General features: G+C 39.1%; 1 protein-coding gene across 6 annotated transcripts in view; it reads left to right on the forward strand.

Moving 5' to 3' along the window:
- The window catches only part of NetA (Netrin-A), a 260352-nt gene that overhangs the window by 37366 nt on the left and 206603 nt on the right, over nt 1-16383 (forward strand). The window lies entirely within an intron of this gene.

The following is a 16383-nucleotide window of genomic DNA, read 5'->3' on the forward strand; positions in this document are numbered from 1 at the left end:
ACAATACAAACCCCGAACACAACACTTCGCCGCTAAAGCGCCGCGCGAGCTGCCCGCTGGTTTCGAGAACGGGTCTGCGTTGCCCGCCCCGCTCCCGCGCCGTCGCCGCCGCCGCCCCGCTGCCCGCTAAGTTCGAGGCTGAGGCCTAAGTCAGCGATAGCTCATAAAAAGCCAGTCAACTTTATTAGGTGTGGACCGGTGCCGCGTAGAAGCTGGGTCACAATATGAAATATGCCGTGAGAACGTTGTTTTTAGCGGCGAAAAACTTCCGTAATACGGCGAGGAATGCCGGGCCTTGTAAGGGTTCCTTCGCGGAATAGCTGCTCGCTCGTGCCGTGTAAGCGAGCTTTTTTGCTTTTTGTATCTTTTCGTGACAAGTTGACTTTGATGTGCTTGAGGGATGGTCATGTCATGTTCGATTCGATATGTTAATGGGTGCGTTTGTCGGAAAATAGAAATTGAAAGCGCTTATAAGCAAAATGGCGATCGCTACGGCAGTTTTCGGCTGTTTTACGGGAAGACACGTTTGCTAACTTCAAAAGTGACGTGTTCCATTCATTTTTTTGGCAGTGACAGCGCTTACCGCTTCAAACGCACCCAATGACTGCCTTCTTTGCCGTTCCATATCTAGGTACTCGTAAGTGCGGTGCTTACCCACAAACTGAGTAGGACTGAGCATGAAAAATGACACTCAGTACTCTAGCAGACGAGAATGAAAGTCTACATTAAAATCACAATGATGCGTCTTTCTCTCCCTGGAATGTTTGGAAGAGATCGATTTCTTGCTACTCGTATAAGACCGCCTAAATTGTATCGTTTACCTAATTAAAATAGTAAGACACGGGTCTTAACGCTACGTTTATTAATGAGTTACATTATGTACTCACGGCTTGACGTTTCGGCTGCGCTGCTAAGTCGCTAGTGTCGTTTAAATTTTGTATTTTCTTTTATTTTATGTGAGGTGTGTAATACAGAGTACCTATCTATCGTCTCTAAGACAGGGTATGCCTCTAGAAAGCAGACATTTATCGCGTAGAATAAGAAAAATACTTCAGTCCATTCGGTCTGTAGTCGGCTAAAACGGTAAAAGTGCAAAATGTGTGATATCTCTATCTGCCCGTAACAATTTGTCGACTGGTCGGACGGAGGCCCGGGCGACCCGGATACTCCTGTCAATTGTGACAAGTGAATAGGGTTGGCACCTCGCTAAATAATGTTTTCATCCAACATTCCGGTTACCGCTCTCTGTCTATAAAGACATTTTGGGTTATTGGCGTTAGTAATGCTAAATAGGAGGTACCTTACTTGGAAAAGTTGATTGCGTTAGTGGCGCCTTAAATGTGCTATTACGTACTTACAGGTGCTATTAAGTAAAAGAAGCCTGGCTGATACGCTAGTGAGCCAAACTCCGTCCCGTTAAGGCAGTGAAAAATCATGTTCTAAATGAGTATGCTATTTAAGTAATACATATAATTATTGTTGTTGAAGAAAGTAGAGTTACGGTTCCATTAATATTATTCCACCTAGGTCAGACGTTTAGGCTTAATTATTTCATATTAATTTTACCACACACAATAAAAAACTTAGATACAGACGGGAGCAACACGTACATTTTGAATACTTGTTAAATATTTCTTAAAAAGGTCTAGAACTTATCAGAAAGGATACAACCGTAATGTAGAAATTTTCTCCAAATAAAAAGTCTAGTTAGAATTTTTTTATAGAAACTCAGTATCATTTTGTAAAAAAAGTGTTTTGTTTTTATATCTGTTTAGAAAGGTAAGAGCAAGTGTGTACTTTATCTAGTCGCCTGACCCGGGCTGGGTAAGAACCCGCGAACCCGCGTCAATTGGAGCATTTGTGTCACGTGTGACACGTGAATAGGGTTGGTGCCGCTAATATTTATGGCTCTACATCCTAAATACAGGAGAAGTGCTTTCTTGAATCCATATTTATCTAACTCGTCCCAGTAGATATGGGTATCATTACGTTGTAGATTGTATGACTTAATATTCTGCGATCATAAAAAGGTATTGTTGATAAAATGGAGTATTTCATTTTCGACGAATAAGCAACAAGAAACTAAAGCCTTGCATTAATAACGCCCCTGGGTCTGCGGGTGTCTATCTATGGGCGACGGTAATCACTTACCATCAATCAGGTGATCCGTCTGCACGTTTGCCTCCTGTCACATAAAAAAAAATCCGGTGTGTCTGTTTTTGCAACCCTATCGCCAGACAAGTTTGTCGAAATGATAACGATCAATGTGTAACGCACGTGACACGCGGCGATGCGACTGCGATGTGTAGAGATACTACTTTTTTCCATTTAACTATCGAGTGTGATGTTAGAAAGTAAAAGTCATTATATTGTTTGTAATTAGGCTTTCTTCTTCTTCTTGTCGTGTCGACAACAAACCTACATAGCGTCAGCCCAAAACTCCGCCACAAGAATGGCGTCAATTAAGAAGAATTAGGCTTTTGAAAGCGTTTTGACACAAACCAATATAATATTAACCCTACCTCTACTTATGGACAATAATCCCAGAAGTAGGTAAGTAGAAAAAATAAAGTCGATAGGTACTATCTTTTTAAAACGTTTACTATAAATATTATAGATCAATGCATTGTAGAGATCAAATTCATGAAGAAGTCGCTTATTTTGATACACTTTGTGACGTAGCGGTGGGATTCGAACCCGCGTTCCTCGGATTTCGAGTCGGCCAGTCCGACCACTTCACCATTGGGCTATGAATGTATGTGGTTGGGCTATCGGGCTTTAGGAATCTGTCAAGTTAAATCTCTAAGAGGCCATGTACTGTTTTCGTAGTAGGGGCCATCTATCGGCCATTTGTCTCCGCCGGGTCTATCGCTGATTGCGGTCAGGGGTCCACCCCGTACGATATCGATATATCACCCTAATCGACTGTCACTTGTGTCAGCTGTAGCCCGTGGCGTTGCGTAAAGGAGTAGGTAGTCCTACCTGGCTATAGAGTTTTGTTGATGAAATTCAGTAAATATAATATGCACCTGCATCTAATGCCTACTTTATAAAGTTAATGTCACCGGCAGCCATTCGACATGACAGATTCTGTTTTATATAATTTACGCAAAGTCTATACTTGTCTCTCTCGTCTACCTTGCATTGGAGAAAAATCCATGGAAGTTGAATCCATGTTTCGAACTCCTCTATGTATTTCATCTAATAAATCGTTGCTTCTGTGTGCTTACCATGAGTTTACGTTACGAGTGCTCGCTAGCGACTGCGTAAAAAAAATGACATTAGATATATGACAGATTGTACAGCGTCCCTAGCGGCTACATTAAGAAATAAAATCTTCATTGATTTTTTTGACGTACTCGCTAGCGAGCACACCTAACGTAAACTCATGGTAAGCACACTGTGCAGGCAGGATTTTCGCATTTTTGGGGGATAACACTTTATTATGAGATAAAGATCCATAATTACAGCAGTAGATGCGGTTATATCAAATCAAAAACGACAGTTTTAACATTGTCATAGAGCTTCAGTTTTCAGAGTAGGACCCTAGTCGATGACATCGCTTGATGATGCATTGCACTCGAGTGTCGGAGATGACCTATTAAATGGAAGATCATTCATTGATGAGTTACGAGAAACGACTGTAACAATTATTTAGCTCTACACTTGGTGAAACATTGTTGTTTAGTCGCTAAATGATATCAACAAATCAAAAGTGTTTTGACGTCATTGTATGTTCTTAATAATAATGTGACGTTTTATTTGTTTCAGGTATGCATTGCTATCCGTATTTATGTATGTAAGTACTAAATAGTTGTATTTTGATTTTTCTTTATTAATACGGCAAGAGCATTGATAACAGGACACATACTATTATAATGAGAAGAGAACACATTAAGTCTACATTTTTGTTGTTAAATCACACCTAAATTATTACTTACTACTTCATAAAGGTGCCGAAGTGTTTAGCCTAATTTACTGTTCCGTGCATAAAAATGCAATTTGCCCCTAAACGTCCTATAAATATGTATTTGTTGAACATAATAATACTAACGTTGCAATTTACTAGAATAATGTACACTAAATGTAAATAAACAGCGCGAAAACATTGTAATTTTCGCAAGCAACGACATCCGGGCTTTATAAAGCTCCATTGTAAAAACAAACACGTGGTCCATCGTGGGTATTTGCATATTTTTACAGCTCTATACTAAAGTACTTTCCGTTTAAAATAATTATTAACGCATTACCCTACATGCGTGCCATACTTTTGCCTATTATTCCATGCAATTTGCATGTGAACAGTGGAGCCACACTTGTTATGGCTACGTGGGAAAGAATTGCTTCTGACCAGTGGCTCTCAAAGCTTCAATGTTGGGTGAAATGTCTCTTAAAACATCCAATGACGATGATTCATCCGACCGATTTCGGGGATGGCGACCACTTCGTCTCCTAGCTGTCGTGGCGGCCCTGGTGGGCCCGAAAATGGCTTACGTAGCCGATCTTCGCGGCAAACCCCCTCGCACTTTGAGGGCATCTGAGCACGCCGGCCGCCAACATAATTATAGTGAATGGCGGCAGATGGACAAAATATGTGATTGGGCAAATGGCAACAGATTTTCTAAAGTTTGTGGGAATCGGGCTTGAATGTCGGTTACGTATAGTGCCTTTAATGGTAAGTACCTACTAGGTAGTACAGTAATCATGACTGTAATTAAGGTTGTCTGTATTTCTCTATTATTGCGATTATCTAAGGATTCCAAGATGTATAAACGTTGTGTAGTATCCGCCCATTTAAGTAATGATCCTATAGAGATTTATTATTATCAAGCTAACGGACTCAAGAGAGTTCTTGTTAATTGTAATATACCTACTTACTTGAAGACATTATGATTACCATCTGCCACCTATTCCGCTACTAATTTCCTACGTCATTAAAAAACGGTATGTAATTATGATGCTCTTTTAAGAGAATCGTATAAGTCATCAAAACACAACACGGTCATAAATACGCATTTAGAGGGCGCCAAAAACTTTGGGATCTTCTGACTCAAACAATTCAAAAGAATTGCATCCTTTTTACAAAACATAAGCCCATATTTTAAGACCTCTTGAGCCCATTTCAGAAAGATCTTGTTATTTGTTTGAGTGTACTTGTTGAAATGTAAATAAAATGGGGTTTTATAGCCGTACTTGAATGTGAATTTAAATGATGCTAATTTTAAGTATTACTGTGGGAGGTAACGTCCAGTATTGTTGGGAATGGCTGAATTATATTTGATATTGCGCTTATTTTGTATTAAATGTCTGTAGACTTTAATTTAGAGCGTCTATTTACTCATAAAGAGCTTTATTTAAGTGAATGAGTATCCGTTTACTTAATAATAAAATTAATAAGCTATGAAATGTCGAATTTAAGGTGTGTGCTTGAATATTTTTCATACTATTTTTGCGTAGTCTCGTATTTTTATCGAAAAGACTGCGGAGTGTTCTTCTCTAGACAAATATTATTTGAATTTTTTGCTTGTAAAGTCGAGTTCAGTGCAGCCTCTTAATTTGCCATCAGAGACAAGTACTTATTATACGAGAACTTCAATTGTATTGTTTTAACCTTTGGAAGTACCTGTTGTAATTTAATAATTTCAAGTGTGTTCATACTCGTATGGAGCAATAATAAAGTAAAATAAAATTCTGAGTATTGAAGCTCTAAAGCACACTATACTTACGATCGAAGGCGATTACAACACGGATCAACAATTAGTTAGCAACAACTATTGCGCAATGCCACATCTCCACTAATTACGCCCTAAACTATACTAGACATAACTCAAAGAACAACCACTTAAAAATAAACCCTAGCTCAAACATGTAAAGTCCAAAATTGATTGATAATATGTGTCGCTTACGCCCTTTTACTTCGTCGTTTAAAGGTTCTTCGTGATTCTCTATATGGTAAAATAATTACAGAAAATCTCAAATAAATGCCGAAAGCCTTGAGCAGTCGAGCCCATTGTTCATGTTCGTAATGGACGATAAATAATCATTATTGTCGAAACCCGATTCAGTTCACGTATACTGTATATGTGGTATCTATACTAATATTATAAAGCTGAAGAGTTTGTTTGTTTGTTTGTTTACTTGAACGCGCTAATCTCCGGAACTACTGGTCCGATTTGAAAAATTCTTTCAGTGTTAGATAGCCCATTAATCGAGGAAGGCTATAGGCTATACAACATCACGCTACGATCAATAGGAACAGAGCAATAATGAAAAATGTTGCGTAAACGGGTTTTCACGCGTACGAAGTCGCGGGCACAGCTAGTAGTATAATATACGAGTATTATAGTATGAATCTGCGGCATGAATGATGCGTGCGCATTGTGACTGGAGTTCTAAATAAGGTTGTGTAGTTAGTTTTTAATGTTTTGTTTATTGGACTTGTTTAATCCTATTTCAAAGTCAAAGTCAAGATTCTTTTATTTCTGGACTATTAAAATAGTGCTAACACGTCGTCAAATACATATTAGAATAAAAATTTAGTACAATTTGAGAAAAGTAAATTGAGTAGTGTATATCGTTTAAGTTATTTAGCTACAAACTTACTTTCTTTCATCAGATCAAAACTTATTATGTTACATGGATTGTTCCCATATTTCTTTTTTAACCGGACTTACCTTAGACCCTCGTTTCCACCTGCCTACAAGAGACTCGCTGGTGTTAAAGTACTTACTCATGATCTTAACAAAACTGAAGTTACTGGAGTACCTACTGTACATTTTACGAAATCTTTGCTGGTTGGGTTCATCAGCGTTCAAGATTTACATCGTGCCTATACTATATTTATATATCTCNGTTAAATGACAGCGAATGCCATAATATAACATTAAGTTCGCCTCTTGTACTCTGATAATGCTCTTAGCATTATGTGCAGTAAAATTGTAATAAATGAAATCCCCATACACTATATACTTTAACAGGAATCGTCGTCGTCGTTTCAGCCAAATGACGTCCACTGCTGGACAAAGGCCTCCTCCAAGGTTTTCCACAATGCACGGTCCTGCGCTGCCCGCATCCAGGCTCTTTCCGCGACCTTTACCAGATCGTCGGTCCACCTAGCGTTAACAGGAATGTTACAAACAAATGACTTGAAGTTCGTATTCAAATCCGTCTTTGTTACATTCTTTTCACCTTTGAAGAAGTCACAAAAACCGTATTTACATTAGCATCCCGCAACTGGTCCGTAATTAATCAGTGTTGAATATTGATGCGGTGTCGCTTACACGTTACCACGCGGGATTCATATTTGATACTAAATGACGCAAAAACTTTGTGTCCCGGTGTGGAAGTGATCGAGTTAAGGCACCTACACACTCGAGACGTACTAGTCACTACTAGTTCCACTAGTAATGACATGGCAATAGAGCCTCTGAAGCTTTAATCATTATGTCCTAAAGTTTTTGTTTATATCGATAATTGAAATTTTTCATTCGGGTTAACTTTCCTCCCTAGAGTGCAAATTCAGGATCTTCGATTCCAGTGCAAATTCAGATTCAGTGCATTTGCACTGGAGGGAGGGAAGTTGATCCTGAAATTGGAACTCTCTCTCTCTCTTAGATTGTGTTTTAAGTATTAAATTCAAGTAGAATACGTCCTAGTGTGGCTAGATATCTATAGAATACTTAGCATGAAGTCACTTAATGCATTTATTCCCACTAGCTAGTCTTGATTGCTCGAAAAGTAATTTTGTGCTTCTGAAAGCACATTAAGGACTTAATGTGCTCAGTAGATTTTCATTAGTTTGCGTTAGTTATAAAAATATCTGTTTATTGTAAATAAAGATTCCATTCGAGAATTTATCGAGAAATCTCATTGAGAAATATTAAAAATCCACCAAGTCTACACGCTCCCTAAGTCAGCGATAGCTCATAAAAAGGCAGTCAACTTTATTAGGTGTGGACCGGTGCCGCGTAGAAGCTGGGTCACAATATGAAATATGCCGTGAGAACGTTGTTTTTAGCGGTGAAAAACTTCCGTAATACGGCGAGGAATGCCGGGCCTTGTAAGGGTTCCTTCGCGGAATAGCTGCTCGCTCGTGCCGTGTAAGCGAGCTTTTTTAAATTTGCTTTTTGTGTCTTTTCGTGACAAGTTGACTTTGATGCGCTTCTGTCATGTTATGTTCGACTCGATATGTTAATGACTGCTTACTTTAAGCTTCAGCCAAACCAACGCGTGCAGACAGCAGACCGCGTCGGCGATGGCGATCACTGCGTTGGTTTGGCTGAAGCTTTACTGTTCCATATCGTAAGTACGATGCTTATCCACGAACTGAGTAGGACTAAGCATGAAAAATGACACTCAATACCTTAGCATTAGTAGACGAGAATGAAATTCTACATTAAAATCACAATAATACGTGTTTTCCTCTCTCTGGGTTGTTTGGAAGAGATCGTTTCCTTGCTATTCGTATAAGACCGCCTAAACAGTGTCGTTGATTTAAAATAGTAAGACACGGGTCTTAACGCTACGTTTATTAATGAGTTACATTATGTACTCACGGCTTGACATTTCGGCTGCGATGCTAAGTCGCTAGTGTCGTTTAAGTTTTGTATTTTCTTCTATTTTATGTGAGGTAGGTATGTAATACAAAGTACCTATCTATCGTCTATAAGACAGGGTATCTAGAAATCAGACATTTATCATGTGTAGAATACGAAAAATACTTCTGTCCATTCGGTCTGTAGTCGGCTAAAACGGTAAAAGTGCAAAATGTGTGATATCTCTATGTGCCCGTAACAATTTGTCGACTGGTCGGACGGAGGCCCGGGCGACCCGGATACTCCTGTCAATCGTGACAAGTGAATAGGGTTGCCACGGCGCTAATGTTTCTATCTGAAATTCCGGCTACCGCTCCAAATCAAATTCAATTCATGCGCATAAAGAAAATATTATTGAGTTATTGGCGTTAGTAATGCTAAATAGGAGGTACTATTTATTTTGTAAAGTTAACTTGAAGAATCTTAGAACTTGAAGACAACAGGGTAAATAAGCATGGTATCGGTTTGTGTCCCATTTGAGGCATACAATAAAATAATTTGAATTTGAGGCTGTAAAAAATCGTATTCTAAATATGCTATCTAAGTATACTGTCATTGAAGAAAGTAGAGTTACGGTTCCATTAATATTATTCCATCTAGGTCCAGACATTTTGGCCTAATTATTACATTTTAATTTGACCGCACCTAATGACAAATAAGGTGCCGAATCACTTGTTGAATACCTGTTAAATATTATTCCTAAAAAGGTTAGACCTTTTCTTAGAACTTATCAGGAAGGCCGAAACGTCGAAACTTTTTCCAATTAAGAAGTCTAGCTATAACATGTCTGAAAGGCTCTAACCGAAGCGCGTTTTTTTTTTAAATCGGTTTAGAAAGATAAGAGCAAAGTGTGTACTTTATCTAGTAACAATTTGTCGCCTGACCCGGGCTGGGTAAGAACCCGCGAACCCGCGTCAATTGGAGCATTTGTGTCACGTGTGACACGTGAATAGGGTTGGCGCCGCTAATATTTATGGCTCTACATCCTAAATACAGGAGAAGTGCTTTCTTGAATCCATATTTATCTAACTCGTCCCAGTAGATATGGGTATCATTACGTTGTAGATTGTATGACTTAATATTCTGCGATCATAAAAAGGTATTGTTGACAAAATGGAGTATTTCATTTTCGACGAATAAGCAACAAGAAACTAAAGCCTTGCATTAATAACGCCCCTGGGTCTGCAGGTGTCTATGGGCGACGGTAATCACTTACCATCAGGTGATCCGTCTGCACGTTTGCGTTTTGCAACCCTATCGCCAGACAAGTTTGTCGAAATGATAACGATCAATGTGTAACGCACGTGACACGCGGCGATGCGACTGCGATGTGTAGAGATACTACTATTTTCCATTTAACTATCGAGCAAGAATAAGAAAGTAGGTAAACGTCATTATATTGTTTGAAATTAGGCTTTCTTCTTCTTCTTGTCGTGTCGACAACAAACCTACACAGCGTCGGCCCAAAACTCCGCCACAAGAATGGCGTCAATTAAGAAGAATTAGGCTTTTAAAAGCGTTTTGACACAAATCAATATAATATTAACCCTACCTCCACTTATGGTCAAGAATACCAAAAGTAAGTAGAAAAAATAAAGTCGATACTAACTTTTTAAAACGTTTACATTAAATATTATAGAATCTAAACTCTACTGAATTTGAACTCTAGTAATTTGAATGAAGTAGACTCTTATTTAGATACTTTTTATACCTAACTGACGTAGTTAAACGTTGTGCAGATGTAGAGAAGCGACTCGAAACCTTAAAAAAAAGATTATTAGCAATTAGCAATTTGTATTGCACAAATTACTAATAGTTCCGTTAGCCCCTCATGATAAGCTAAATAAGCTTGCGTTACGAGTGGGCTCACCACAATAGTCGAGCGGTGGGATTCGAACCCGCGTTCCTCGGATTTCGAGTCGGCCATTCTGACCACTTCACCATTGGGCTATGAATGTATTTTTTTTATTTATACTTTTGCACATAAAACTGTACAGTGGCGGACTTAATGTCAAGTGGCATTCTCTGCCAGTATGTGGTTGGGCTATCGGGCTTCAGGAATCTGTCAAGTTAAATCTCTAAGAGGCCATGATCTGTTTTCGTAGTAGGGGCCATCTATCGGCCATTTGTCTCCGCTGGGTCTATCGCTGATTGCGGTCAGGGGTCCACCCCGTACGATATCGATATATCACCCTAATCGACTGTCACTTGTGTCAGCTGTAGCCTGTGGCGTTGCGTAAAGAAGGAGTAGGCAGTCCTACCTGGCAATAGAGTTTTGTTGATGAAATTCAATGGATATAATATGGGTGCATATGCACTCGCATCTAATCGCATCAACTAACCGGTCACCGGCAGCCATTCGACATGACAGATTATATTTAACGTATAATGTTCGTTTCAGCCAAATGACGTCCACTGCTGGACAAAGGCCTCCCCCAAGGTTTTCCACAATGAACGGTCCTGCGCTGCCCGCATCCAGGCTCTTCCCGCGACCTTTACCAGATCGTCGGTCCACCTAGTAGGAGGCCTGCCCACGCTACGTCTTCCAGCCCGTGGTCGCCACTCGAGAACGTATAATGTACGCAAAGTCTATCAAGTTATTTGTCAGCCTTTCACCTTGTATTGGAGAAAAATCCATGTTTGGAACTCCTCCATTTTCATCTGATTAAACTCCATTTCATCTGATTAATTGTTGCTTCTATGCAGCCTGGATTTTCACATTTTCGGAGGATAAAACAGGCACCTACTGCTGTATAATTACATCAATAGATCCGACAACGATAGCCTTAACATTGTCACATAGCTATACTTCAGTTTTCAGAGTAGGACCCTAGCCGATGACATCGCTTGATGATGCATTGCACTCGAGTGTCGGAGATGACCTATTAAATGGAAGATCATTCATTGATGAGTTACGAGAAACGACTGTAACAATTATTTAGCTCTACACTTGGTGAAACATTGTTGTTTAGTCGCTAAATGATATCAACAAATCAAAAGTGTTTTGACGTCATTGTATGTTCTTAATAATAATGTGACGTTTTATTTGTTTCAGGTATGCATTGCTATCCGTATTTATGTATGTAAGTACTAAATAGTTGTATTTTGATTTTTCTTTATTAATACGGCAAGAGCATTGATAACAGGACACATACTATTATAATGAGAAGAGAACACATTAAGTCTACATTTTTGTTGTTAAATCACACCTAAATTATTACTTACTACTTCATAAAGGTGCCGAAGTGTTTAGCCTAATTTACTGTTCCGTGCATAAAAATGCAATTTGCCCCTAAACGTCCTATAAATATGTATTTGTTGAACATAATAATACTAACGTTGCAATTTACTAGAATAATGTACACTAAATGTAAATAAACAGCGCGAAAACATTGTAATTTTCGCAAGCAACGACATCCGGGCTTTATAAAGCTCCATTGTAAAAACAAACACGTGGTCCATCGTGGGTATTTGCATATTTTTACAGCTCTATACTAAAGTACTTTCCGTTTAAAATAATTATTAACGCATTACCCTACATGCGTGCCATACTTTTGCCTATTATTCCATGCAATTTGCATGTGAACAGTGGAGCCACACTTGTTATGGCTACGTGGGAAAGAATTGCTTCTGACCAGTGGCTCTCAAAGCTTCAATGTTGGGTGAAATGTCTCTTACAAACATAAAATGGTGATGATTCATCCGACCGATTTCGGGGATGGCGACCACTTCGTCTCCTAGCTGTCGTGGCGGCGCTGGTGGGCCCGAAAATGGCTTACGTAGCCGATCTTCGCTTCAAACCCCCTCGCACTTTGAGGGCATCTGAGTACGCCGCGAACATAATTGTAGTGAATGGTGGCAGATGGACATAATATGTAATTAGGCAAATGGCAACAGATTTTCTAAAGTTTGTGGAAATTAAAATAGTAAGACACGGGTCTTAACGCGAAGTTTATTTGTGGAAATTCTCAGGCTTGAGTATAGGGCCTTTAATGTTCGTTCGTTTCAGCCAAATGACGCCCACTGCCGGACAAAGGCCTCCCCCAAGGCCTTCCACAATGAACGGTCATGCGCTGCCCGCATACAGGCTCTTCCCGCGACCTTTACCAGATCGTCGGTCCACCTAGTAGGAGGCCTGCCCACGCTACGTCTTCCAGCCCGTGGTCGCCACTCGAGAACTTTCCTGCCCCAATTGCCATTGTCTCTACGAGCTATGTGCCCCGCCCACTGCCACTTGATTTTAGCAATTCTGCGAGCTATGTCGGTTACTTTGGTTCTCCTGCGGATCTCCTCATTTCTGATTCGATCACGCAGGGAAACTCCGAGCATAGCCCGCTCCATCGCCCTTTGGGTGACCTTGAGCCTTCTTATGAGGCCCATAGTAAGCGACCACGTCTCAGATCCGTATACCATCACTGGCAACACGCATTGGTCAAATACTTTCGACTTGAGACACTGCGGTATTTCGGACGTGAGTATACTTTAATGTTAAGTACTAGGTAATACAGTATTCATGATTGTTATTGAATGTTGTCTGTATTTCGCTGGTATTATCTAAGGATTCCAAGATGTATAAACGTTGTGTTGTGTCCGCCCATTTAATTAATGATCTTATGGAGATTTATTATCAAACTAACGGACTCAAGAGAGTTCTTGTTAATTGTAATATACCTACTTGAAGACATTATAGTTACCATCTGCCACCTATTCTGCTACCAATTTCCTACGTCATTAAAAAACGGTATGTAATTACGATGCTCTTTTAAGAAAACCATACATACCATCAAAACACAACACGGTCATAAATACGCATTCAGAGGGCGCCAAAAACTTTGGGAACTTCTGCCTCAAACAATTCAAAAGAATTGCATCCTTTTTACAAAACATAAGCCCTTACTTTAAGACCTTTTGAGCCCATTTCAGAAAGATCTTGTTATTTGTTTGAGTGTACTTGTTGAAATGTAAATAAAATGGGGTTTTATAGCCGTACTTGAATGTGAATTTAAATGATGCTAATTTTAAGTATTACTGTGGGAGGTAACGTCCAGTATTGTTGGGAATGGCTGAATTATATTTGATATTGCGCTTATTTTGTATTAAATGTCTGTAGACTTTAATTTAAAGCGTCTATTACTCATAAAGAGCTTTATTTAAGTGAAACGGATACTCACGTTTACTTAATAATAAACTTAATAAGCTATGGATTGTCGAATTTAAATTATGTATTTGGAATATTTTTAATACATTTTTTGCGTAGTCTCGTATTCTTATCGAAAAGACTGTAAATTTTTTGCTTGTAAATTGTTTTGTTCAGTTCGGCCTTTAATATTTGCCATCAGAGACAAGTACTTATTATACGAGAACTTCAATTGTATTGTTTTAACCTTTGGAAGTACCTGTTGTAATTTAATAATTTCAAGTGTCTTCATACTCGTATGTAGCAATAATAAAGTAAAATAAAATACTGAGTATTGCGGCTCTAAAGCACACTATACTTACGATCGAAGGCGATTACAACACGGATCAACAATTAGTAAACAACAACTATTGCGCAATGCCACATCTCCACTAATTACGCCCTAAACTATACTAGACATAACTCAAAGAACAACCACTTAAAAATAAACCCTATCTTTAACATATACCTAGAGTCTAAAATTGATAGATAATTCGTGTCACTTACGCCCTTTTACTTCGTCGTTTAAAAGGTTCTTCGTGATTCTCTATATGGTAAAATAATTACAGAAAATCTCAAATAAATGCCGAAAGCCTTGAGCAGTCGAGCCCATTGTTCATGTTCGTAATGGACGATAAATAATCATTATTGTCGAAACCCGATTCAGTTCACGTATACTGTATATGTGGTATCTATACTAATATTATAAAGCTGAAGAGTTTGTTTGTTTGTTTGTTTACTTGAACGCGCTAATCTCCGGAAATACTGGTCCGATTTGAAAAATTCTTTCAGTGTTAGATAGCCCATTTATCGAGGAAGGCTATAGGCTATACAACATCACGCTACGATCAATAGGAACAGAGCAATAATGAAAAATGTTGCGAAAACGGGTTTTCACGCGTACGAAGTCGCGGGCACAGCTAGTAGTATAATATACGAGTAGTATAGTATGAATCTGCGGCATGAATGATGCGTGCGCATTGTGACTGGAGTTCTAAATAAGGTTGTGTAGTTTTTAATGTTTTGTTTATTGGACTTATTTAATCCTATTTCAAAGTCAAAGTCAAGATTCTTTTATTTCTGGACTATTAAAATAGTGCTAACACGTCGTCAAATACATATTAGAATAAAAACTTAGTACAATTTGAGAAAAGTAAATTGAGTAGTGTATATCGTTTAAGTTATTTAGCTACAAACTTACTTTATTTCATCAGATCAAAACTTATATGTTACATGGATTGTTCCCATATTTCTTTTTTAACCGGACTTACCTTAGACCCTCGTTTCCACCTGCCTACAAGAGACTCGCTGGTGTTAAAGCACTTATTCATGATCTTAACAAAACTAAAGGTACTGGAGTCCCTACTATATTTTTTTCCTAGAACACCTTTACTGGTTGGGTTTATCAGCGTTCAAGCTTCACATCTTGCCTACACAAGGGGTTGCAGCCGTGAGAATAACACCCGAATTCACAAACGATGCTTGCTTAAGTGAAGCAGCAAATCGAACGCAGAACGTTGAATAGAGCTATGTGATTGGTTCGTGTGTCATCCTGTGCGTCCACGCGCACTGTGCGACCTCATAGTAATGTTTGTGAATACGGGCGTTTGACTCCCATTAAACTACAGACTTTTAGTCGGCCGATAGTTGGGCCCGATTATAATTTGTATGAAGAATCGGCCGATACCAAATCGGTGTAACGTGCGTACTCTCATACATTGACTGATTAACAGCCCGTCCCAACTATCCGCTAGCTAAACGGTGGTCTGCGCCTAGATAAGAGGTGCGAATAGTCCCGTAAGTGACGACCTAGGCTACCATTACGAACATAGGTTACTTATCTATGACTAAACTCCTCCAATGAGTACTAAACCAGTCAGCATTCCGCCACGTCCAGCAAAATCAACACATTAACAGACACCATGTTAGTTTTGCATATCGATAGCCGTATCTTGGAACCACCCGATAAAACTGTCCGCGTGAGAAACAAAAAGTCCTACATTCGTTCTCTAATAGTGTCCACGGCTAAGACGGACGGTTGGACTGTGGTCCAAGGTACAGAATTGAGAAATAACCACCATTTTAAAATCATCATAGATGTTACTAACCTGTTACCAAAACTTTCAACATTTTCAAACGTTTGCCATGAAAGTCTCGATTTCTTCGATAGTTTTTACAAAAATATTTATTTCCTTGGTAGTCTGAAATGTGCTTTCTAGCGATGTCTAAATTATTGTGCTTTTCCGACTTGTCTAGTTCTTATAAGTAAACTAGCGGCCGCCCGCGACTTCGTACGCGTGGACCCCGTTTTACACCCTAAGGGGGTTGAATTTTGCACTACTTACTCGTACGTTCTAAAAAGAATCCTCATGCAAAATTTAAGAGTTCTAGCACATGTAGTTTCTGAGATTTCGTCAGTCAGTGACTTGAAGAACTGAAAAATTGGTGTGTAAAAATCAAGAGTTGGTAACTACTACCTACTTTAACCTACCTATGAATTAACCTCTTTCGTAAGAATTACACATATTATTTTGAAATGCCTACCCACATTTTATCACCTCTTCATCTATAACTTGGTCCACCCCCAATCCGCAGGGGTCCCCTAATTTATTT

This window comes from Ostrinia furnacalis, unplaced genomic scaffold (genome assembly GCF_004193835.3).
Source record: "Ostrinia furnacalis isolate ACB-3 unplaced genomic scaffold, ASM419383v2 OfSCF7182, whole genome shotgun sequence".
NCBI classification, from domain to species: domain Eukaryota; kingdom Metazoa; phylum Arthropoda; class Insecta; order Lepidoptera; family Crambidae; genus Ostrinia; species Ostrinia furnacalis.